This window comes from Haliaeetus leucocephalus, unplaced genomic scaffold, assembly GCF_000737465.1.
Source record: "Haliaeetus leucocephalus isolate CR32 unplaced genomic scaffold, Haliaeetus_leucocephalus-4.0 Scaffold830, whole genome shotgun sequence".
NCBI lineage: Eukaryota > Metazoa > Chordata > Aves > Accipitriformes > Accipitridae > Haliaeetus > Haliaeetus leucocephalus.
Window position 1 is genome coordinate 4,709,678 of NW_010973266.1, and position 26,858 is coordinate 4,736,535.

Below are 26,858 nucleotides of genomic sequence, written 5' to 3' on the forward strand. Positions count from 1 at the left end.
CAAGGGTGGGATGGCACGAAGCCCGCTCCCTCGGTCTGCAGGGAGCAGAAAGTCGCGGCTGTGGGAGCTGTTTCCCCGGCGGTGGTCCCACCACGCGCCCAGGGAAGGTCACAGCTCAGCAGGTCCTGAGCGAACAGATGAGCATCCAACACATCTGCTGGGAGCCGTCTGGTGAGTGGGAAGGTGCTTGGCTGCTGCTGGAGGGGCATTGCTCCCAGCAGAAACTTGTTTTTACCCACCAGCAAATCCAAACAGAAAGCGTGGGTTGCTGTCTCGGCCATGTGAGTCGATAGGCTGAAGTGGCCTAGTTTTATACAGAAGCGGCACTTTCAGGTGAAATGTTGAATCTTCTCAACCCCAGGAGAACACGGCTCATCAAAATTTTATATGGCCTTGGGATCCTGGTGTTTTATAAACAAGGCATTTCCAGATGCATAAATGAGAAAAGACTGGAATATCACAAATTGCTCGTCCAGGGAAAAAAAAATAAATGAAGAGAGAAAAGCTCAGGAACTTACTTAAAATATACAAAAATTTATATACACGTTTGGGAGTTTTATCCAAGAGCAATACTGTTGCTCTTGCAGGGAACTAGAGTAACTGGGATTTTCCCACGTCATTCCTTCTCTCTTCCTGGGGTACTTTTGAGTTGAGGTGCTGAATGTGTTGCTGGAATAGGCTGTGTAATTTTGGGGGGTGTAAGTCACCTCCAATGGGGTTTAAAGGACCATTCTGAACTAAACATCCACCTATATGGCTACCTTGCATTACATGGGATGGGACCTGATGACCCGAGTGGTCCCTTCCAGCTTCTCATGAAAGAAAACTCGTGAAGGAAAAGTTTGTTGCTCTAGGGCTGTTTTTAATTGCCATGAGGAAGCTGTCATATGGGAAAGGAAAGATTATCATCAGTCATAATACTGTAATGCTAAAAGAAGGTTTGATCTTTTTGTACTTATCATCTGCCTCCCTAGTGAAAAATAACATGTTTTTCCTTTACATGAAAAATAGAAGAAAGCAAAAATTACTATTTGTGCTGAGTTTTTTCCAGTCCAGCTATACAAAAAGTCATTTTCCAAAACTGCAAAATTTATTTCAAGTCTTTAAGGAAAGAATAAGAGATCTTTGGGCTGGTACTGCTAAAGTACTCTAGGGTCTTTAAAATGCTGCATTAATTCCTGTGCAATCTTTTCCATCCTTTCTGGATATCCTTGTAATGATTTAGATTGCTTTCTCTATTACCATTATTGATAGCCAGGAATCCTAGGGAAGGAGTAAGGCCCTGCAGTGCTTGTCGTTGTGCTAACGGAGTAGTAGGGGCAGCCCCTGCTTAGGCTCTCTCTCTCTCGTACACACACACGTACACACAAACACACACACGGGCTGATGCTGGCATTTCCTAACTTCTGAGACTTTTTAATCCCAGTGCTGTTTTCAGTATGGGGGTTGGGTATCATATAGCCATATTATCCTTGGCAGGCAGTTGCATAAAGATCCTGATCAAAAGATCATTGCAAGTTCTGGAAAAAAAAAAAGTTTTCATTTTAGAAGAACAAAATCCTTGACTCCTTTGGATAACCCACTTCTAGCACCTATTGGTGAGAGGCTGCCCCCCTCTTTGGCTTGGACCTCACAGTATTTAACAGGTACAATTGCTCTTCTGGCAGCAATATTGCAGTTCCTGGCAATTTTCAGAGCCTCTGATATCCTGTACCCCACACAGCTACTTAGTGAACCTGGAGGTTATGGAGTGCTAAAAATCAGGCAAATGTTTGGAAGTGTGCTTGCTTGGAAAGGCTGGGCGAGGTTTCCATGTCCTGCTTCTTCCACATGCCACTTGTTGTCTGAAAAAGTTCTGATCGGGTTGTTAAATCACTCTGATGCTAATGTGCTCCAGGTGGTCCTCCGCTGCTGGGAGCTGACAAGTGTTTCATCACGGAGAGACACAGCAGTAAGCGCTCACAAAATGGAAACACTGCAAAGGCTGCCAGTTGTCATTTGTTCAACAAGCAGAACGGTCAGCGCTGCTTATAATGCACCACCACGGCTCCGGTGCAATCCCCGAACCACAAGCAGAACCCCTGCAATAAATACAAATAAAGCCAAGAAAGGGCTGCTGAGATGTAAATAAATAAAACCATCTGCTAAAAATTGACCTCACCTCCCTTACAAAAGCCCTCCCTAAAACGGAGGGTGGCTGCCAAATGCATGCGTGCTGCTTGCCTCTGTGCTTCGGGAACCGTGATGAACGGCATTTACAGGCTCGGAGTGGATCATTCTGGAGTCACTGGCTCTGCAAGTGGATCCTTTTCGGTTCAGGGCTTGAGCCTGAGTTGTAGCACCCTTCTGGGTCACCTCGGTTAGAAGCCTGGAAATCAAAAAACAGGTGGTGGGATACGTTGGCTGACAACAGGCTGGATGCTATACCCATTGCAGTAGAAAGCCTAAAGTGTTAACTTCTCCCTGAAGATGCTTGGTGGCCAGCCCCAGGCTCTGGTTTCTTTGCAGAAGACTTTTACATAGCACAAGTGGATGGAGTGTTACTTACACCTCAGTACCTTGACAGGAGTTACAGCAGCATCATTTAAGTCAACAGGAATAGAACGTCTTTATGAGAAAGAGATTTGTGTGCATTGGATACCCATTAACTTGTGTGTAGGTTGGGATTGTTCAGTGCCAGCAATGGTCCGTATCCTTTGGCAGCCTAAGCCCTTCAGATTTGTAGGGGTGTTGTATGGAGTGAGAAGAGATGATGAAACTGCTGGCCCAGGCTAGCTCATCAGAAGGAAGCCTCACATATTTGTGACTGAGAAACCCAAGGCCCATTGTTAAATTTTTATTTCTTTTTACTCTGAGTCTTTGACTAGGATTTTCAAAGACATGCAGGTGCTGAGGAGGACCAAGAGGTCCCAAGCAGGATATAGAACTGTTTTTCCCATGGATGGAGTAGACCTAAGCTGCAGACAGATCCAACAAAGAGTAAAAAGAGGGAAAGTGTGGAGCACTTCAACCTTTCTCGTGAACATGGCTCCCAGCAGGCAGCTCCGCCTGGTCGAACATTGGATAAGGAGACAGAAACAGGCAGTAACTGGACAAATGTATTATGCCCTTTCCTGGGTTTTTTCCCCTGCAGGGCTGGTGGCTGCTCCTGTAGCCAGAGCACAAGTGATGTCCTGGGGAGGGTCAGACACCCCATGGCCTCCTTCCCCTTACCATAGTCTAGCCATACCTCATCCCGGCACGTGGAATAAATTACACAGCCAGCATGGAGATCAGAACAGCTCCAGTAGTCAAAAAAGTATTTTATGGCCATGTCACCACCCAAATATAAAATGTCTCAACAGAGGAAACTATCAGCCGTGAGTATCTGTGACCAAAAGCTCTTTTAAGATCCAAAATATTCTGAGTTAGCCATTATAGATGAGGGAGTAGAAAGCATCTGTCCTTTTCTCTGGCCTGATGTTAGCAGACAGTTTTAATAAATTTCTTGCTGGAGCTTCTGCACCTCAGCAGCATGCTCATGCCAGCATGGGCTTGGCACCCTGGTCATTTGGGTGGTGTACACAGTATGGCAAATATTACATATCTTATCTATATATATATATAAGTCATCCCCCCCTTTCCTGATTCTGCAGTATAGCTCAGCTGACATGGATACAGCACAGCTGAAGGTCTCAGCACCTTAGGGATGAAAGATGAAGCTAACTAAAGCCTCCCCTCCCCGGTTTTTAAATGGTAGATTAAAAATGATTGAATTGAATCACTTCCGTGTGGGAGCTCTTCTCTTGTAAACTTCTGGAAAATACAGCATAGTATACCAACATATCTAGTATCTCCTCCATTTAACGGCAATATGAACAGCACAATTTTAATGGCAAGGTCATTATAATGGTTCCTCTTCTTTACTAAACCTCATACCACAGCCCTAAATACTGAGCTATGTTTTCAGCCACTAAAATCCCCCTTCCCTTTCTTAAAGTATCAGAAATGTCTGAGAGAATGAGCATCCAAATGTTTTCCAACTGTTTAGCTGAATTTTTCGGCTTGCTGGTTAAAAGCATTTGAAGCCAATATTTGTTTCAGTCACACTGGAAGTTCATTTTCCATCAGTTCCTCTCTGCTTATTTCTGGCATTTCATCTACTAAATTTAAACTACATTTCTCAGTCTGTTTGTAAGATGTTCTTTTTTTGGCTTCAAACTGTTATACCAACTAGCTACTACAACTAACTGCTATACAAACTATTGTGCTAAAACTAAAAATGGACCATTTGTTTATGAAACTGTCTTTAGAACTGGGGAAACTTTCAAGCCAAGGGATATATTCCTACCGAAATCTCACCGTTGAGAGAAAGCTGTCACTGTCCCTATAAATATTACAGCCAGCTTCTAATTTTCCTTTTATAAGTAAGCACCTTCTCCAGGTCAGTATTGCCTCGTTTAGATTTGGTCTTGTTTCTGTTCAACTCTGAAGACTCCTCAGGTTATTTGAGACCCACCATATTTTTAGCTTAATTGTGATTGAATACTGTTTGATACCATTTGGTATTGGGGTTGGAACAAGATGATCTTTAAGGTCCCTTCCAATCCAAACCATCCTATGATTCTATGATTTCCAAATATCATTTTCATCACTATAATTATGCCTCTCATCCTCAATGTACTAGTCGTTAGTGGGAGAAGTTATACCTAATTATTATACCAAACAAGTATTTTTCAGATGTCAAACTGCAACAGCAATAGGTCTGCAAATCACCTCTGTGCACAACCCAGCTGAAAGCACCGTGCCAACTTCTGGGTCTTCCGAGCAGGAAAGAGGAGAGAACTTCCACCACAACTGTACACATTCTGCATCTTGAGATATTTTTCGATTCAACTTTCTCCTCTAATAATCCTGGTTTTCGTCTACTGAATGCTGTGCCTTTTCAGCTGAGTCAAGTTTGGCATCTGTTCTTTTTTGGGGTAGCATTACCATTAATGAGAGACTTGCACATCTATATGCAAGGGCAATTTATCATACTATATCTCCATGCTAAGTGATTGATAGGAAATCCAATTTAATCCATTGCTTGTGGAAGAAAATCCAACTAGAATTTTAACTAGACGAAGCAAATGTGAATTATTTTGCTGCTTCTGTGGACTGCACGCAGGTCCAAATTAAAAAATGTCTTTGAAAGTTGACTTGGGACTGCTGATACTGCACTGATTCTATTCATTCACCCAAAATACTGGATTTTATTGACATTATCAGGTACAAGGCTAATGTCTCACTAATCCTCAGCTCCTAGCGGTCTTTACTATCATACACCACCTCTGGGTTTGGATGTGAAAATCCAGGAAAGCATCTTAACTTTTGCAAAAGGTGTGTTTCAGCCAAAGCATCAGTAGGATATCTCATTCTGCAAAGTTACTGCTTCAGACCTCTGAAACATGTCAACTTTACTGAGTGCTCCTGGACAGGGTTGGGTGGGGATCTCCACTCTTGGACCATGTTGTATCTGCAAGAAAACAGAAAATCTCTAAAAAACATTTAGTCACATAAGAAATCCTATACTTGCAGTTAATTCAGGTTTAATGAAAAGAAAAAATACTGTATATTGCATGTGAACTGCTGCTAATCCCACGTATTGAAAAAATGTGAGTCCAATCCCACGAAATGTGAGATTAATTAAGGTAAAACATTTCGGCTTTTTCTGAAGCTTGCATTTCCCCATTATCCACGGGTTTCCTATTTCATTTTCATGTTTGCCTTCCTAGCCATGTGCGTTAGAAATGAACTTCTTTTTAAAAGTTGAGACTCTTACACATTAAATAAGTTTAACTGATGGACCTCTAAAGAAAATGTTCATTACCAGGTGACTTGTAATAAAATCTCTCATCAGTGCAATGGTGTGTGCAGTGTTGTTCTTCGTGGGCTGGCTTTTTCGGGTGTTTGATGGGAGTTGCTGTCGGGTGGCTGGCTGACCTCCAGCCCTCTTCCAGGGTCAAGGCAAACATTGGAAACCCATGCAGTGAACCCAGGTCCATGGATCGGCCTCATTATTGCTGCAGGTGAGTTGGTTACTCGACAGGTAGTGTTGCTCAAAATTCAGGTATTTGCATTCACAAGAGATTCTGCTTATACTTTTGACCTTAAAACAAAGCCTTTCTATGCTTTTACCGTGACAAACACTATATAAATAAAAATGCATTTTTTTGTTCTAACACCTGAGACTCTTAGGAAATACCAAATCTATGCTCAGCTAAAGGAGGAGGAACTGCCAACACAAGAAAATAGAGCAGGTCTTGAACCAATTAGCACCACATGTTTTCATTTAATATATTTATTATGGTTTCTATTGAAAAGCCAGCACTTGCCCAGTTACATAACACTATCATTTTGTGGATGGCAGGACTGGAACTGTCTTTATAAAATATGATATTATTTTGGCTCATTATTCCAAGAAATTTGTCACTTCTGCTAACTTCAAGGAAGCAGAATGAGGCTGATCCTGGCAGTTTAGAAGGAAACAGGTCCAAATTTTGTAAAATAGTAGTTGAGTACTAGTTGTACAGGTAAAGTGGAATATACGGGAAGACACTGTCACAATTCCAGTTGCCATCGCATTGCATTGGTCACCATTGATAGAGAAAATGGAAGAAATACACAAATCAAATGACTTTACTGCTGCTCAGGCTCTGCCACACAGCCCGGGACAGGTCCAGAGCCTGCAGCTGCTTTCTTCTTTGTATGTTGTCTCACTCCAAATTATGCAAGCTCTTCACCTCTCTCAGCATGAGCAGGATATTTGCCAACACCAGCTGATGTCGCTAAGGAAAAAATCCCTGTGTTGTGGTTGAGGTTCTCAACGAGGTAATTTTCTCCAGGCTGCAAAGGTGACTGTAGCATGCCATCCTGAAACGATAGGCTAGATTTTCCTCAGACTCTTAAAATAACTTTTCAATGCCCCAGATTACCAAAATGAAGGCCTGTAGAGTGCTTTCTCAGCACTGGCCAGGGAGCTTAAATCCATTAAACCTCAAACTTTAAATTTTATCACCCCTTGCTGCTGTCACAGGCCCATTCCCGGTCCCTTAAGACAATTTTCTGAAGGATGGTGGAGCTGGTGAGTGACTTGCCGAGAGCCTGAGAGGGGAATACTTAGTTATCTATGTTGACATTGCTGAGCTGATATCAATGGACACCCACAGATTCATGTCATCTAGACATCAAGGCTTGGGGATGTTCCCATATCTTAAGAAAATAATACAGCTGATTGTGCTCTTGCCCTTTTCTTCTTTCCTCCCACTCTTCTCTATTTATCCCAACCTTTTGTTGCAACTTCCCCTGCCCTTCTGACACCTTTTTCCATAATCAATTACATCATACTTATTTTTGGTTTTGTACTGGTACATATCATCTCACCATATACATTTCCACATATGTTTCTGTATAACATACCATATACATTTCTAAACCTTGACTTCCATGAAGAATAAAAGGAGTAAAGTCAGATGTTTGGTTAAAATTTTCAAAGTTTGTTTTAAAAATGAAAGGAGGAGTACAAATATTTAAAAAAAAAAAAACACTGGAAGAAATGCCATTTCAACACATTGTTCTGAAATCTGTCTCTCTGCCCTGATTCATGGTTGAACTGTTTGTCAAAACCCTCTTCAAAATGGGTCAGCTTTGCAGAGCTGGCATTTTACGTCTGAAAACAAGCACAGAAACAGGAGTTTGTGTTCCTGTTGAATATAGGACCAGTTCCACTGATTTCCATGGTATTACTTCAGCAATAAGCAACTGTTTGATACAACTGGGTTTTTTTAAAAGGGAAAATTCAGGTCTAAAATTTGAATTGAGATCTCTTTTCCAATTAAAAATACTTTCACTGTCTGATCTTGTGCTGCTTAATGCCTGACAGTGCTATAGACTGAGCCCTTATTACTGAGAAATTGTTTATTTAAATCACCACAAAATCACAAATATCTGCAAATAGAGTACTTGAGGTTTTCTACTGTTCCGGACAAGGACTATATCCATGATGGCCTGAGTTTTGCATACGTGATTTCTTGGCTGTATCATTCTAAGTTAGTTAAATAGAACAGTGGTGTTTTGAGGATATTGTCTCTGGGAATTCCTGCAATAGTTACTGTGGAATAGCACATAACATAATCACAGCCTTATAAGTGTTAATTGTTCTAAAAAATAGGATAAAGATTATATTCCTGACACAAAGCCAAGTAAAAAATTACCCTCTTATTAATGCTTTAACCTGAGAAGAAAAAAAAATGTGACTCAGGACTCATTAGAACATTAAGAAATATAATAGGACCTTTTCTTCTTTTTGTTCCATCTTTCCTTCAGAGATAACAATAATAATAATAATAACAACACAGGCTCTATCATTTATAACGTTGAATGTATTTTCTTGGTTGCAACACAATGACTTTTCTTAGCTTGCCTGGACTCAGCATGGCATTTGTTTATGTAAATTTTTATTAGCATTTAAGGTTAATCATCTTTTGGGTGGGGGGGGTAATCAGAAAATTGGATTCATTTTTCTTCTTTTCAAATGAAAGCCCTATCCGAATAAAGTCAATGGGACACGTGTCACTGATTGCAGCACTAACACCACCAAATTCAGTACACGTTACCTGTCTCATGTACCATACAGCACGGTTATGGCACGAGGACCTGGTAACTTGAGAGGTGGGCCACCAAACTGTCCCATGTCCTTGGTGACCCACGTCCTTGTCCCCAGCACAAGGAGAGAAGGATGCTGCGTAACACCATGGACTTGTTCCTCCACAGACGGTGGCATCTTCTGCCGGGGACCGCAGGGCGATGAGTGCAGGGCTCAAGCGGAGGAAGGCTTTGCGGTAGGTCATCACCTGGCTCCACAAAACCTGAGCTTTGTGGGTACTGCGTTGACCGCTTCTCAAGAAACCTTCACAAAGGCACAGAGCGCATTTCCTCAGCTGGGCTAGGGGAATCAACCATGATCAGCATTCAAAGCCGTACAGATTGGTGAGTGCCACTGAAATCTCTCTGCTGGGCTGATCTTGTTTGTTTTGCTTTACTTCACTTAAAGAACGTATCTGGATGTGCTCTTGTTGCTGGAACAACCTCTGGAAATCATATGGTAACTGCAAGCAACAAAGCATCTTTTATTAATGTACTGTGGGTGATTACCAAGACATTGTTACAAATTTGGAAAAATCAGTTCTTATTTAAATATAATAAACAAGCTGGGTTTGAGATTTGCAAAAACTGTTTAATAATATCTCTGTCTCAGTGTGCATTTGATCATGCTGATAGATATGAAGAATAACTTTATGGAAGTTGCACTGGAGAAAAATGGGTGTAGGACGAGAACCAAGGAAAGGAATCTGAAGCAGAAACCACAGCCTCATGATACGGGAAAAAAGCTAGTATCTGTCGTAACTTGTACGGGAAATTTATCTATTGCACTGATATTTTGAGGCTGTAGTTGGGGTTGCTTTGAGAGTAAATATTATTATACAAAGAAAAAGAGATTGTACAAAGAAAAGAGAAAACTAGATGCCAGCAATTTGATTCATTGCCTCAAGTAATTCTTGCATGTCAACAGAACCCCCCAAACCCACTCCTACATGCTACTGAAAATGTTCACTGCTGGATTTGTCAGCTGGATGAAAGTCATGTCACAGTTTCTTTACTTTTTATTTCGGAAAACATATTCCCCAGTAAGTCACAAGAGACCAGCCTGTACAGCAGAAAGCGCAACAAACTGAGATCTGGGGTAATCCTTATGCTGAGAATACAAGGGCAAACAAAATTCACTTTCTAACCTAAAAAATCTCTGCCTTCCGTGGACATATTTTGTGATGAAGCCACAATGGTTTTACCTTCTAAAATATGAACAGAGTTCTTTATGAAAAAAAAAAGCAAGGCTTCCATTAATGTTCTTTCTCTTGAGTCTGTCCTGGCGGTGTTAGTTATTCTTTGTGTTGCCACATCCATACCAACAGTGTTTGAATTCAGTGATATTTGCACATAGAATGTATCTACCTTTTCTGAGAACTCTAGATATCTGTCACAAATGTACTGGTGACATTTTCCCAGGGACTTGTGATATTTTTGCCTTTAAACCCTCTCTCCTCCCAATATATAAATTCACATGCTCTTTGGGATCTACTATACACATTTCAGACGCATCCTTTACCACTTAGCGGTGATGGTAAAGAATAAAAGACAAATTAGCCAGAAAAGTCCAGCTCCTTCAAGAGAACAGTAAATAGGACAACTCAACTTCAATTACCCTGTTGTATCTTGGGAACATTTTGAATACTTCTGGCTTGGTGTTTTCCCAAAAAGTCAAAATTGTCCAGACACACTAATAAAAAAATAGAGAACAATCAATTTCATTTCTAACTGGAGCAGATCAGAAAACACTCTTGCATTTATTTTTCTTGTCCAAATCCCAAACAACATCCCTCAACTCTGTGTTTTGGTTTTGTGAGACTGAAGTCAGACAAGGAATGAAAAGCAGCCAAATACTAAATAAACATGTCTCAGGGAAGGTGGCCATGATAGTCAATCCATGATAACTCCCTGCCTTACTCTCTTTATAAACTAAGGGGAAAACCTTTTGTTACATAACAGTTTTCTACAGATTTTTTTAAAAAGTAATTTACAAAGCCAGTGAACATCAGCCTTTTAAAATTCTATCAAAATTCTGTAATTTTTAAAGATGTCCTAGATATTCTCTGATTAGCTCAAAACAGAATCACTTGAATAATCTTTTTTTCAATTAAGATGTGATTTTTATTAAAAATGGAAATTTTCATTAAAACATTTTCAGTTTTCCCTCTTTTTTTTAAGATTGGCTCAGTGCCTGTAAAGGCTACTGTGTGCTTGTGGGCTGCATGGGCTATGGCCTGAGACAGAGTTCTGCCAGTTTATCATTCCAGTAAAGCACTTTTATTAGGATATAAGGTACAGACAGGCAAAAAGCACTTTATTTTGATGTTTATGAAAAAAAAACCAACTGAGACGACAGGTTGCCCAGGCTAAAGAACAATGGCCAAACTGAAAACACTAAAATTAGAGAAGGTTTCTCACCTTCTCACCTGACAAAACCCCTAAGCTGGCAAGGATTTGCTTTCATCAGTTTGTATTCAAAGCACACTCCTTGCTTTTTTTGAAAAAAAGACCGAATGCTTTACAGATGATATATTGATGTTGGCATCTCACTAAGCCTTTTTCAATGGTGGTCTTTGCCACCATGTACTGTGAAGATGATTTTCATTGCCAGAGAAAGCAGGAGATTGCTGTTCAAACATAGCGCGCTGTGAAAAGTCAGCTGCAGCACCTTGCCCAACGATTGCTTCGTTTCTGAACCTGAGATTTGCTCATTTCGCCCTTATTTATCCATTGGAAAGATTCCCTGACTCCCATAGTTAAAGCATTTTAAACAGAGGATGGGAGAGAGAAGAAAACAGAGGCAGAGGGGGGAAAATACTTTGCCTAACCCTTATGCATTAATTGAGACGGAGGCTGCTAATTGCCTCACATATTCACACCTTCACGCCGCATGTTTCTTCAAGATCACAGCCTTTGTCCCAAACCACGTCAAAGCATCAGTCAACACAAATGATGTCAGCACACACGGCCTCCCCCTCCACCGCTGCCATCTCCACAGAGCTCCCGCGGTCGGACGAGCGGTGGGACAACCTGCTCGGCTTTATCCCTGCAACTTCATTACATTTAGGGGGTTAAAAGCGAACACGCCGTAAGTCTGAGAATTGCTTGGAGTCCACGCGGTGAAATCGCCCCGGTCCCGTGGCACGGGAGAGGCAAGGTTCGTCGAGGCATGGCATGGCATGGCTGATAGCGACAACCGCGGCAGCACAAAGTTGGCAGTGGGTGTAAAGGAATTTTTTTTTCTGCACATTGCGAAACCTGTGCCGCTTTGACAAAAGTTGCTATTTTCTTGCACGCTGGCTGATGCTAGAGAGTCCCCGGAGCCTGCTGGGTCTCCAAGCTGGTGAGCTCATGATGCTTTTAATAATCAGAAGTTATTCCCATGTGGCTGGGCTGATAGACAGACTGACAGGATCTACCTTCAGGGTAGAAATTGCTCTGAAACTGTAACAGCAGCACTGAGGGATTGATACGGAGAGGTGCTGGGTTTTCACGGTTCTCCCGGAGTCTGCTGGGGCAGGATTGCTCTGTGCCAGTGCAGGAGGAGAGGTGGGCAGAGAAACTGAGCTAGAAACAAACCCAGCATTTCTATTTTTTGCTTTTTTCCAGGAAGCAAACCCCCTCAGCTGGGGGCTTTTGCTGGAAGGTGTTCAATGCAATGAGATTAATTTCTTTCTTTCATTTAGTTTGTGTATTTGGGGGGCTTTAAGACAACCGGAGCAGATTTCTGCCCGTTACAGCCACGGCGGTGCAGTTGCCACGACACGGCTCAGCAGTGAGAGCCACCTTGGGGCTCACGGCAGTGTCCTTTGGGGGTCTTCAAACCGCCGTGGACTTCGGGAGCTTGTGATCTGCAGCCAGGGTGGCTCGTGAACACAGATTTCCAAGGTGGGAGGGACATCGCTCTCTTCTCCATCCCCTCTGCCTTTGTGCCCAGCCCTGGCTGCTGGAAGCAGAAACTTTCCTTTCCCCAATTTGTTCCTCCTAATTTTCAGCATGTGGATTTTACTGTTAATTTTATTGCTTCTTCAGCTATGCTGTTTTGCTCTTATCCCCTGAATTCCCTAAGCTTTACATCCTAGCAGGGTGCCTGTACACTTTGTTTATGCTGGTAAATCTAAATTATATTCCTTAACCCCATTTGTATGGAAGATTAGTAGCAAAGCAAGCTGAAGAGAGGCGGTAAGTCAATCAATGAATTAACCTCCTGGTTAAATGCCATAGCATGTGACAGGACAAATGCATCATGATCCCTCTTTGGTTTAGAAATGTAAATTTCAACAAGGGAGATTAGTGCAGTTTATAATGACCCAGAATGTTTGCCTGAAAAAATAACACCCCAGATGTTGGCCGGCAGACAAGGATTCAGCCTCTAGAGTCTCAACGATATGCTTGCAACATGAAAAATGTGCTCTTATCAAGGAGTGGAGACTCCAGGCTCAGTATTGATTTAAATTTATGAGCATATTTCAAAGGCAGCAGAGGGTTTATTTACTGCAGATGACTGGCTGAAAACAATATTTAGCTTGCTTCCCAGGGCCGGGCAGAGAAGTGCATGTGCAAAACTGTACATGTAAAGCTGTTCCCACGTTGTACGAAGGGGGGAACCCAAATCCTTCCATCCAAATGACAGAGAAGACAGATCACCCGTCAGCCTTGAAGGAGCAGCTCTGGCACAGGAGCTTTGCTCTGAGTCCATCTGCGGTACTGGGGAAGTAGCTGTGGTGGCAGCTGGAGTGTGGGCAACTCTTCAGCTTTGCATCTGGAAGGAGAGAAGAAAGCTCAGCCCTGGTGGCACCTAGATGAGCTTCGTGCTCATTAATGAGGGCTGAAGAGCATCCTATCCCTTTTCTTGCATTCTTGAAGAAAAAACAGCTTATGAGAATGACTAGTGAGGAACAAAGATTTACTGGAAATGTCCCTGTTTCCCTGTGGATTGGCCAACTGTGGCAGGGAACTCTTTCTGAGGACACATTCCTCCATAGCTGTCCATCGTGGATAGTCTCATGCCATCCTCTTCGGCAGGCTCACACTGTTTACTTTAGCTGCATGTACTGTCTCACAGGTCAATGTGACAAGAAATTAGGCTAAGGCAAAACCTTCGGCTTGCAAAAAAACCCCTTAGTATTTTACTATTCATTGACTGTCCCAGACTTCTTATTTCTATTTTAAAATGGACATTATGGGGTTTTTTAGGAAGGAATTCTAAACTGAAATGCTGATTGAAGCTTATGTATTCTTAAATATATTTTTAAAGGTTGAGAAAGAGATTTTAGATTTTCTTTAAAAATTAGAACCTTCCTTTTTTAATTTTCAAGATCTTCAGCTCCTGCTCTACCCAAACTCTTCAACTTTCTAGATGTGCTTTATTTGTCTCCATTAGATGACATATAAGTTTATCCATGATAAAATACTGGAGTCGAGTTCTCAAGGATTAATGTGACCATTGTTTTTCTCTTCAATTTGTATTTTCAAGAAATATATATATATCATTAGAATACTTTTTAAACATCAGAAGCATTATATGCATTTTTAAATGTACAAAGATGTGCACTTTGATAAATACGATAACTAAAAGTTCAGATGTCTTAAACTCTGTTCTTTATATAATTCTCACTGGACAAAATTTAGAAAGGTGACCTTGATATCTGAACCTATCCAGGATAGACAACTCTAGGTGGAGTTTAATAATAGCCTCACAGGTTTTCCTCCTTCAATCAGATAACTCAAAGGGAAAGAGAGAAGCAAAAGATGGAAGTATAGAAGACAATGACTATAACTCTGAAAGAAAAGAGAGGAACTGTAGAAATAAATGATTAACGGAACAGCCTTGCTAAAAATTATATCGCCCTTTAAAACCATAAGACAGTTTTCAGGAACAGAATCTTGTCAGCTCTTAGAATGAGATTACTATTACATTTAAGTGAGATTGAATTAGTCATGTTATAAAACTGCAGATCTGTAGAAAGAGATAATAATTTAAAGGACTTCAGTTTCTAATGGAGTCTTCCTGGAGAAAAAAAAAAAAAAATCCAGTCTGGCCACAGTGAGAGCCCTGGCATCTACAGGGAAAATTGCCTGAAGGAGTCCAAAACTAGAGCGCAACAAGCACTGTACATCTGCCATTGACATTCCTCAATATCCAAATAAAGACATCTATCCCAAACGACAGGAAAATAACTATATCTAAAATTGAAGTAAAATTAGAATTAAAAACCAGTAGAGTTAGAATTTTTAAACAAATTAAAAAACATTTAGGGGAAAACTTAAAGACACAGTGATTTGGTGTGCTAGGTGAAGGAAATAGTAGTGAAAAATAATGTGGTGACAAAGAAATATGTGGTGGATGATGCTGAGATTGTACATAACTAAGTGAAGACTCCCTTACTCCATGCATTTTGTGAGATCTCAAAAGGTGAAGCTTTATTTTTATAATCATTTTGCCTGTATTTACATTGCCATACATATCATCACAAATTTCTGCCTGAAGCTTTGTAGATTAAATATTTCTCAACCCTTCTGCAACTCAGAAAGCATCGACTAAAATTTGTCTTCTGATCTGAGTGGAAATGCATTGGTGCTTTACTAGAGAAGTTGCACTTAAGTTCTATTTTGAGGGCTTGTACCTGTCCTATGTATGAGAAAAATTTCAACCATCTCTAGATACATCAGAGGCAATATGTGGCAGAGAATACAGGATAAAACTGATGGGTTAGACCTACACTTAGTTTCAACATCTGGTGATTTAATCCAAATGAAAACTTTTGGAAAAACAGAACATTTTGAGTAGAAGGGCCAATAACTTTTCTAAGTTTTTCTAGATTATTTTAATAATTTGACAAGTATTTATTTCCATTACTTACAATTAGGAAAAAAAAATCTGGCATCTTTTTAAAGGCATATTTTCTTGTTGCAAATGCATCTGTAGTTAATATAAATCAAAACCCCCACAAAATTCTTCATGGCAATCTAGGGGGGGATTTAGAGGAGCAGATGAATTGAGATTAAAGACATGGCATAAAAAGTTAAGCTTGTTACTTAACAGCTTCATAATAAAGGTCTTTGCTGCTCATATGACATTCATAAGCATGACAGGAAAATGCACCAACTCTGTGCAGTGGTAAGTACGATGTGTCCGTCTTTTAAATTGGGACCATTCTCCTAACCTGAGAAGTGTTACAGCATAAAGACACTCCAAACCGAACTATGTACAGATATGTATATTATATACTCCATTCTATTTTGCAGATAGACCCTGAAGAAAGAATTTCTTATTTAAGGGGTGACTAATTACATGACCTTTGTATTTTGAGGATCCATCTGGAGAATTTTAATCACTCAGACAGCATGAATGGTTCAAGTCAGCTCTACTTACAATCAATTACAACATGTAAGCAGTTTTATCATTAGCACAAGCCAGCAAAAAAAGGCACTTTGATAGAAACAGTGCTGTTCACACTGCATGCTATAATATGTATTAAGATTTATCTATTTCCTGATATTAATCAGGAAATCAGGATACCAACTCTGATCAATATATAGCAGCAGTGACAATGTTAGGACAAGCTGGGATTGAGAAGCAATGCAACAAATTTTCCAGTTTAAGAACACTGATTTCTATTGACTTTTAAAAAAACATTTTAGGGGATATGCTGTCCTTTTTCACACAGCAGTCCAGTGCCATAACTCTCTCCAGCATCCTTAGTAAAATCATCCTGTTACTCAGGCCACAAAAGCCAAAAGAGCACAAAGGAGCCAGCACTGACTAGTGCACCTGGCAAAGGAGGCAGATACACTCTTTGAGGTTTGCTCTGAAGGAGCTAGAATAAAAGGTTTTGTAGGGTCATCTGTCAGCTAAGATAGAGCTAGGCATCCTCCAGGCTCTCAATTACACAGAAGCATTGCCTTTTGGTTCCTTTTGGACAGAGAAACATAGTCAGGTGAGAAAGGTAAAGGAGATGAGATGCGTGGAAGAGAGGCACTGATGGAGAAATTGCAGTTTGGGTAGCAATAGAAAAGGAAGAAGATGAAAGACATTAGTGGAAGTGTTATGAAATGCTTGTGCTACCTCCACTCTATGGAGATTTTATATGTAGCTGTGCATTTCTCACAGTCATTAAGAGCCCCCAAACTCAGGAAAAAAAGCTTTGTATGTTTTTTCATAGGCTTGCCAGCTAAAGAAACCAGTAAGATCACTTATTCCCTTTCTAAACAGAATAGATTAGAGATAACTTGATTTTCTCTGTAACTTGCAAAGATGTTTTCAATGCAAACAAGACTCTCAATCTTAACTTTGTTCGGCAGAACAAACGTCAAGTTTCTCATTATAAAGCATCTCTTCTAGCCTTTGAATTATGTAATACTTTTTAAAAGTTCTGCTTCTTTTCCTTTTCTTTGTAGAACTTACATTTTGCTATGGCACAGCTTACTCCCAACTCCCATTTAAATTAGGGCATCAAACTACTTCTGAAGATGCTGGCTTAAGAGCTTACAGGTTTCACCAGTGACTGTTACATTCCTCCTGATTCATCTTTCTCTTCTGACACCCCACATTTGATAATATCTAGCTACCTCAGCCATGTGGTCTGAGATTCATTGAATTATGACTGTTTAGCTTATTAAAAGATATAACAAATACTGTTATGGCTACTGCTTAACAATAGGTTATTATGGGTTTTCTGTTCCATCGCCCTGTCAATAGTTTTGTTTCTTATTAAAACACTGTAAGTGGTGATGTGTAGGAGGCAAAGAGCCTTTTACATCATCAGAAATGAGAACTAGCTGCATTCTTTTGCTCTGGAGCAGTTCAGTAAATTTCCCTAAAAGACTAATTTGGCTTGCCCATATTTATAAAGATGAATCGATTTTACTGTTCATTATCAGAGAAGCAAATACTGACTCAGTACTGACTCACAGATAAGAAAAGGCCACAAAAGGACAATTCAAACCTTTGGCATTATTGGGAGCTTCAGACGTAGAAACTCTTCCATTACTATTGCACTAATGATGAATACAGGTTTTAAGAAGCACAAGACAGGCAGGGCTGTATCTCCAGCCCAAGTAGATTGCATATCAAAATACTGAAATTGAGCTCAGCTCAGAAATGGCAGTTATCTCACCTTCCAGACACAGCAGATCCTTAGACTTGGGGCCATGTGTTGCCTTTTCTTCCCAGATGAATCTAAGACCAGGGGGAATGTATTACACAATTCCATCCGGACCATGGATCGTGAATCACATGAATAGCTCATCCTTGAGCTTTTAGTAAAAGACTTTTTTATGTATATCATATTACCAGCTGATTTTGCAATAAGTCCTTTGTTGTTTTCTTAAATATTATTTCAGCCTCAAGAAAAAACAAGAAAACATTTTGGAGACTTTATCATCATTAATTCAAGACTTAATTTTGATCCCAGTATCTGGAGCTGAACAAAAACATTTCCCTTAATTATATCTCCATGCAAAGATATTTCTTCATCCTGCAGATAAACTGACATAGAGCCAAGGAGTCTCTACCTCTGCACATCTCTTCCGTTTTCTGCTTTTCTGAGGAGAATGTGATGAGGCAGGACACTAAGAGATACAAATACCTATAGACGGTCCCTGAAAAATCATGCCGAGGTGATCTAACAGGTTATTTCTTTGCCCATTGTCCCCTTTGCTGTAAGCACTTTCCATAGCACAATCCGAGTCTTTTGCGAGCTCTGCTGCAGTGACGATGATCTGTGGTGGCCGTGGAGCCAGCACTTCTTGACCCCTGCAGGGTCTGTGGGGTGGAATTCTCTGGGAATCACCCAGTTCCAGGTATCTGCATAAATATGGAAACACCAGCAGCAAAAACTGGGTGTGAGGATTCCCTAGTATAGTGCATCAAACCTGTTCAAATCCAAAACGATGAGGACTTCCCCTTACTGAGCTGGCAACTTTGATTTGATCCACTTCTGCATCCAAACCTACATCCAGAAATTCTTGTTAAGGGCTTAGGGATATCTACAGCAGTAATAAAAATAGTAACACATTGCTTATTTGAAATACATTATGATTTCATTTCCAGAGACAGACTCTGCTATTTGATGGCCATAGATATGTGGGAAGCCAGTAGGCAGTTAAAAGCAGCATTCATGGAATAAGCATTACCCAGGCCTTATGCCCCTACTGCTGATCATGTCGAAAAACATGCTGGTATAGCTGGGGACCTTACAGAAATTTGAGTCCTATATTCCTATAGGGAAAAAAATAAATAAATAATTTTCTGTTTCAACAGCTGTAGGGAATGCTTACACGTACCCTTTAATTTCCCTCATCAATCAGTTCAGATTGTTTTTAAATGGGGATCATAGGGGAGCCATATGCTCAGAGATATTCTTAACACATTGTTCAGTCAAACAGAACTGAACTTGCTCCTTAGTAGGCTAATTTTTCACTGTAATGCTGTATTCTGATTGAATTTCCTAGCAGTTGGTGGTCTGTTACATTGTACGACAAGGGCCATTTCAATGAACTCCAAAATAAAGTGGCAGAACAGCTCGTCTCACTTTCTTCTAATTGCTGAAAACATCTCCATATGCAAACGACAGCACAAAGCTTTTGCAGCAAGCAGTGATAAGGGTAGCTGATCAGATCAAAGCAGAAGATTGTTGCGAGATACTGTATTCATTATTTGAAGAAAGTCTTTCCTTTGTCACAAGACTCTTAAATGTCTCTTGATCTGCCTTTTGCTCTCAGAGGGAGAATGGGTCCTTCTCAGGTGGGTTCTCACCCCTCTGAGCACTCAACAAAGACTGTGAGCTCCCCCCTCTCTCCCCCTTTAATCTTTAAGGTCCTCTTCTGTGGGGTTCAAGCTCTGCAACTTTAATAATTTGGAGGAGATCACACGTGCAGGTCCTGCCTCAGACCCCTTTGTGTGTTGAAAACTGCATGCTTCCAAAAGGAGCAGTTAGCTCTGAAAAGTTGCTGGCATTGAAATGCCCACAGTTGTTTCGAGAGAGAAATATTCACAAATGTCCATTTTTTCCAGCCTTTTATTACTTAGGAAGGAGACCCTTGGAAACAGAAGGGGAAGAATCCCTCAAGTCAACTCCAAAGTCTCCAGCTCCATTCCCTAAAGCCACCCCTTCATCCCGGGAAGGTTAAAGACCAGGAGAGATCTTCAGCCACCACCTGGCTCAGCAGCTCTGGACATGAACGTGGCATACAGGCAGCAGCTCTGCAATACACTGCGAAGGTGCAAAGTGTGGTGTCAAGTCACCTGCAATGAAATACCCCAGAATGGAAAATGTTCCATTTTTCTGATATTATTTCTTTGTCTGAAAGTAGAGAAAATGAGCCCAAGAACATCTATTGAAAGAATAAGCAACAAAGGGAAATCTTGGGTCCCAATTTAAGGCCAATAACTTGTTCATTTTTTGAGACGTGCAGTTGCACCCTGTTGCCTGGGCAGGGTAGCCCAGGAGGGAAGGACAGCCGTTCACTTGCTCTCGCTCTTGAAAGGGAACCAGTTTCTGCATGTTCCTCAGCCCAATGGCTGGGAGCTAAAAGGAGACGTTCCCTCGAAGCAAGAGGAGAATGAGCAATCTTCAAGGCTAATGGAAATGCTGGCACTGGGCATAGCATAAATATAGCCTGCTGCTTCTTTCAGGAGTGTGTAAATCAAGACTGAATCTATTTTGAGTAAGAGATAAAACATTGTAAACTGCTGTACGTAGAAGAAAAAAAGGCAAGAAGACCGTTTCTTTTGCTAATGGTGTGTGCTCTTCGCAGCCTCCAGTAACAGTTCTCAGCATGGGAGGTATTTTATATAACAACATCTGGTTACATAGTGCAAACAAAACAACAATTTACACAAGGGCATGTGAAAAGGTTTGACATATGGTATTTATTTATGAATTTCAAAGAGCTGCCTGTATTTAGTTTATGTTCAAATACGTCCCATGAAGAGACCCCACGTATAGACTGTATACATGATTGGACTGTTTTGATGTATTTATGCATGATGCTGAGCTAAAGTAACTTCTAATCGGCAGATTCAGATTAAGCAGAGATTAATCACAATTTCCACACAGCACAGAGAGATACAGCAATGTTTTCTGCAATAAATATCAGTAACAAATTCAGAACTGAGAAAAACTTATCCTGATTCATAGAAAAGGATTATGCACCAAATGCATGCTATTTACTTTATTTTAAGAAACTTCTTGACATGACATTAAGCGTCAAATATTAATAACAAGTTTTGATTTAGAAGTGGTATGGAGTCTCCCATTAAGTAGAACTACTTTTTATTGTTTAGATGGAACATATATCAGAGCATTTTCCTAATGCTTGCCCTGCTGAGAGAAGATGAAATGTGCCTAATAATAGAGAAGTCGTATCGATGCCAGCTATTTGGTTGAGGTCATGATGAACTCAGCCACTGCAAGAGTATAAACTTTCTGCATCTACATGCACATCTGCTCATTTCTGCTCTTATCTTCCAAGATCCTGAGCCTATGAAGTGGCCTCAGAAATAAAAGATGCATGACTAGGTAACTCTGTTGTTACTAAATTACAGATCTATGTCTGTTTCATGCCCGTATGGGAAAAAAAGTATCATTTTCCAGTGACCAAGAACCCTAAGTTACCTGATTTCAACTACTTTATGCTGATTTCTCCAAATGTTAAATTCAAGCCTCAGATGGTATTTCCAAACACTTTGTAAATGTATCAGGTTGGTGAACTTGTGTAACTAAAACCCAACTAAATGTGAAAATTCTGTGGACAACATTTCCATCAAAACAAATTTCTAGGTTACCAATATATAAAGCGGAAAAATTTGAATCATGTTAACCTTCCCATCCTCAGCTCATGACATTTTCCATATAGGAATGAGAAGCTGTAAATTTGAGATGGATTTTTATTGGTTATCCATTTTGATCTACTACACAATACAGGCTAGAAAGGGAGTTTTATTAGGTTTTTTTTTACACCAAAATTCATAACTTTTAAAGACATTCTCACTTCTCTATCACATCTGTCACCAGTTAAGTTGTTCCAATAAAGTTTAGCCTTGCCATTAAAAATTTGCAGCTCATTTCTGTTCTGCTTTTTATTTGTTTTATCAGTCGGTTTCAGCTACTAGAGCTGATAATTCCATCATTTGCTGAGCCAAAAGAGCCCTCTGCTGTTGGAAACCTACTTCCACCCAGGGGACTTCTAGCCCACAGTCAAGTGTTCAGTTGCACAGTGCAGAAAAACAGAGGTTTTTTAGGTTTTGGAAGGCAGTATTTCTTATGCTGGCATCCTTCTTGTAGCTCTGTTCTGAAACATTTCTAAAATTGCCAACAGCTGCGTGGGTTGGCATTGCAAACACTGGCATTTCAATTGTGGTGAAATTCAAAAATACTTTCTCCCCTGCCTCCCTTTCTCCAATTTTTTGAGTCTCATATTTTGCCTTGAAAAAAGTTATTCTTCAAAACAACATTGAGAAAAATGGCTCAGGTTGAGATGCTGTCTTTAGTGTGAACCAGGCAGCCACAAGATGTGTATGTGACACTATTCACTCTTACAGGGAAGGCATCTTTCCGTGGTGTGGTTGGTATTGTTTTGGACTGTATGTCATAGCATATCCACTTCACCCAGAGTAGAAGAAAGACATGAAGTTTAAAAAATGTGAGATGACAGTGCCTGCAAATGTCGTCAAGGCTAGCAACAGTCCAAGGGCTGAAGTTTGCTAATTTATTTTCATGGCTCTCATAAAAATATGGCTCTCATTAAAAGTGTGAAATGGACCTTTAACAAAGGTTCTGCTTCTGCAAAGTGAAAGCAATTTGCTGGTTGAAACTCCAGGTTTATGTTCTTCGACTGTTAGCTCTGAGAGTTATTTCTATTCCAGCTGCTGCTCCCCTCACCCTGGTGACTGGACCTGGATCCCCTTGGCGCTTTCCCTTGTGTCACCCAGCTGAACGCTCCATCCTGCTCTGGGGGCTTCCAGGGGCTGAATCGTGCAGAGCAATCCACGGTGAAGCTCGCAAGGATGAAACAAGGACCCTTTCTGACAGGCACAAGGAGCGTCACAGCCTGTTACATCCCTCTGCCCACCACAAGCATTAAGGGGCATGTGAAGGAAGGGAAAGGAGGAGGGGACAGGGCAAGGTGGCTCAGACACATTGTTAAGGATGGTCTTTCTTCCCGCCGACAGCTTGGAGAGTAAATTCGCTTAGTGGAAGCCAGGGCTGGGTCATCTATTCCAGAAAACCTAGGCAGCCAGCATGAAATACTAATTTTCTCTGCACCGGCTTTGCAGCAATTTGTACCTACGTGTGCTTCAGTCTTGTATGATCAGTTCAAACCAGCATGGCCGGTGTACGTAGCTGTGGCAGCACTGATGGGTCTCAGCATGAGCCATGCTGGAGGCTGCGTAAATGAACATGTATGGCCCTTGCAACTGCTTTCATTATTAATTAACGGGCGTTATGTACAATGTCATTTAAATGGATCCATTGCATTTGAGATCATTTCAAGGGAATGTTCAAGAAACTGAAAGTAAATAAGTTCCCTCAAGCCATGCAAGCTGACCGTGGTTCAGTCGCTGTCACTGGTGGCACTGCAGAAATCTCCATGGATCTTCCTTTATCGTGCCTCCTGCATTAATTGATGCCCAACAGTTGATCTGAACAATGGCCCGGTCACAAGATCTTCCTCACCTCTTCCTGATGTTCAAAGGAGACCCCAAAGTTACAATCTATTGGCCCAAATCTTCACAGCATGTTAATTGTGCACATGTGATTAATTTTATTAGTGCTCTGGATGTTGTTACCAAATCCCAGTTTGATTTTCTAATTAGCCTGTTTTGTTAATTAATTAGGCTTTTATATCCATACTGTGAGAATGTTTTCTCTAATAACTTTTGTTCCAGTTGGCCTGGCTCATTGGATTTTGACAGAGAATATGGAGGCTGCAGAGATTTTAAGTTCTTGCTGATTTCCTTTCCCACATCCTCATTTCTACGAGATACAGATTATTGATGCTCTGTGTAAGGAACAGCCCATAGCTTGAACTGACTTGTTAACAGACAACAGAGAATTTATGTTGGGAGATACATCCTAAGTAGCTCGGTCACCATAAAGCATTATTAATCGTAATTTTTATTGTAATGGGTCATTATGTAATGTAAACCGTCATCGTTTCTGTTCTGGTTTTGAGACAGATATTTGGCCTGATCTTGGAAGGCAGCTACTTCTTGGTGTCTGCCTACACGCAGCTCCGCTCAGCGTTGCCCGTGGACTTCAGGGAAAATCAGCGAAGCTAATGCGCTTGGGGAACTCCAAACCACCGATGTCCACGTGGTCAAGCCCCAGAGAGCAGACGGCTGTACACATTAACATACTAATAGAAAAAGGAAGGAAAAAAAAAGAAGAAAAAATTATATCGCAACTCATTATTCCAACAAGACGAAGGAAACGATGGAAACCTGGTGTTTAGCAACACAATCCCTGAGCTGCCACCATTAATTGCTCTTGAAAGAGTCGGGAATAGTGAAGTGGTCTGAAATAACTGGCAGTGACTCTCCGCAGCCCGTCTGCCCCAAAGCGCGCACCGAGGTCCCGGTGAAAGCTTGGCACCGTGATGGACAGACAGCGCTTTCGGGGAGGCCATCAAAAGCAGACAGGGTTTCACACTCCTGCAGCTATTCTCACACGAAGATCGCTTCTGGGCTGTTTGCTGGGCTGATTCGCTGCCTGTCTTGGGGATATGGTAGCATTTGCTAGGCATGTTCTAAAAATTCCATTTACAGTTTAAATTAATCCATCAGCCCCGGGCTTGTCTTAGGATACATGCTGGGGGGATCCGGGGACTCAAACAGGTCTGGACAGGAGTGATTGGTTTTAGAACAAGTACCAATACAGTCAAGCAAGAAGCAAGAAATCCCCTGAAACAGCATCTACCAGGGCAGAAAGGGACACTCACACCCTCTTCCTAATGACCTAGGATCGTTATTTGTATTGAGCTGATTTGCATGTTATACTTAAAGGTTGCCTTGGCCATTGCTGCTGTTTATTCGGTATTATGATCTGCATTTATTTAGAGATGTAACAGTAGCAATTTGAGCTAATCCGTTCTGACCACTATCGTGTGATAGAAGTGTTAATCATTAACTATCCAGAGCCAGACAGAAAGAAGAGTTAATTAATACTGTAGGCAGCCACACATATCACCCTTTTATTAAGAAAAAGCTGCATGATGACATCAGCCTTCGAGAATGTCAACAGACATTTTTAAGAGTTTCTGCTGCTTTTGTCCAAGAGCATTCAGCTCCTCTGAGCTTCTGTAAAGGGAGTTAAATATCCAATTATAACAATTTTTACCATCCAGATCATGAGCCTATTCTTCAGAATTAGCCTGAATTAATGATAAGTGTGGAGAAAGGAGAAGTTACACATCATTATCAGCTGCATGTTTTTCTGGACAACCCCAAATCCCTGACCTCGTTTTTAAACCCTCATTAGCAGGACTCGTAAAGGAGGTCAGCCTGCTCCGCAGCCAGCCCGCAGAGCCCGTCCCAGCAGACAGGGCTGGGCTGCCCAGGGCACACACACACTCCAGCAGGCTCAGGCACCCGGCGGCTCTCGCTGCAACACCTCTTCGGGATGCTGGGCAAAGGCTTAGCGATCCATCTTACATCTAAACTGACAGCGATTCCTCGCCAGTACCTCCGAGAAACCAGCACTGACAGTGCCAGCTACCTACGAGAAGTCCAATTTATACCAGTGTGGTCCTCTTGCAATAGTAACCCTAAATGCAGGAACTGCAAAGCTTTCGGAAAACGAACTTTTCCTTTCTCTTCCTTTTCTTTCATATACCCACCCCTTCCCTCTCCTGAGGTCTATCAAAGAGGTTGTCTTTCGACAGCAACCTCGATAATGTGATTTGCTGGCAAATACAGTCCACCTGTGTGCTCCCAGCTTCATCCGTACTATTTAGTAGAGATGTGTTTCCTAATAGTTTGTATTATTATCTTATCGTATATAGGGCATACAATATACATTACAATTACAAATCTACATATATATAAAATACAGCCACCATCATATAACTAAACATTGAAGAATGCTACACTTCAACAACTTTATCGCAACCTTATAAAGCCACCAAGTAATCCTATACCTTTCTATAAAAACGCATGCACATAATACACTTGCTATACGCAGAAAGTTATATTTTGAGTATAACTCAAAAATTTGCATGCCAAATTTCTCCATTAGGGAAATATCATCATTTCAGTGAAAAGTATAAACATTCAGGTTTGCCTCATTTGCTTTGGAAAGTACCTTTTATATGAATCAACTATTAATATAGCTGGCATTTTACCTGTTCTTTTTTTTCTTTTCTGGCAAAGGAAAAGCATGATTATGCTTTATCACCATTTTCGCCAGGAAATTTGCACTGAGATGAGACCTCAGGAGTCGTATTAACAGGAGGGAGACTCTTATAATCCCTTTTATAAAGAGGATGTCTGTAAAACTGGTTGGTAGTTTACAAGTTGTAGGTTCTTCAAGAAATAATTTGGAGAACAGACTGCAACCAGGTGACACTACTGGAACAGATGCCAAGATTTTTCCTGCCTTCTCCTTGTTAGGAAGGTGGCGCACCATTCGTAGTCAACTTATTAATTAAAGTTCCTAATATAAATTTCCAAAACCAGAATTATCTGGTGAAAGTACAAGGGAATAAGGCTAATAGCTTGTATCAGCTGCATAAAAATGCACTTTTTCCCAGGAGGATAAACAGAGGAAGTGAGTTACAGAAAGTTTAAGCAACATGGTCAGGTTCACACAGCAAGTCAGTGCCAGAGTTCAAAGCAACACTCAGTTCTGCTATTCCTCAGCTTTCTGTGCTCACGGCTGGACCACGTGTTGTTGCTAGTGCAAAGAACCTGGACAAAGGGAAAATATGCGAGGAGCGCTTCTGTGCCAGGGGGAAAGGGAGAAACTTAGAGAAAAAACAAGTTTTCCTCCCTCTTGAGTCCTAAACCTGATTTGGAAAGAGTGCAGTATTGCTGCTTATCTGTTTAAAGATGAACGAGCACTTCTGCTTCTCTGGAATTAATAGCTTTTGATATTTTATTTATAGAAGCACAATTACAGTCCACTCCAAAGAGACCAGAATCACAACTGTCCCATTTTAAACCTTTCTTTATAGCGCAGACATTTATT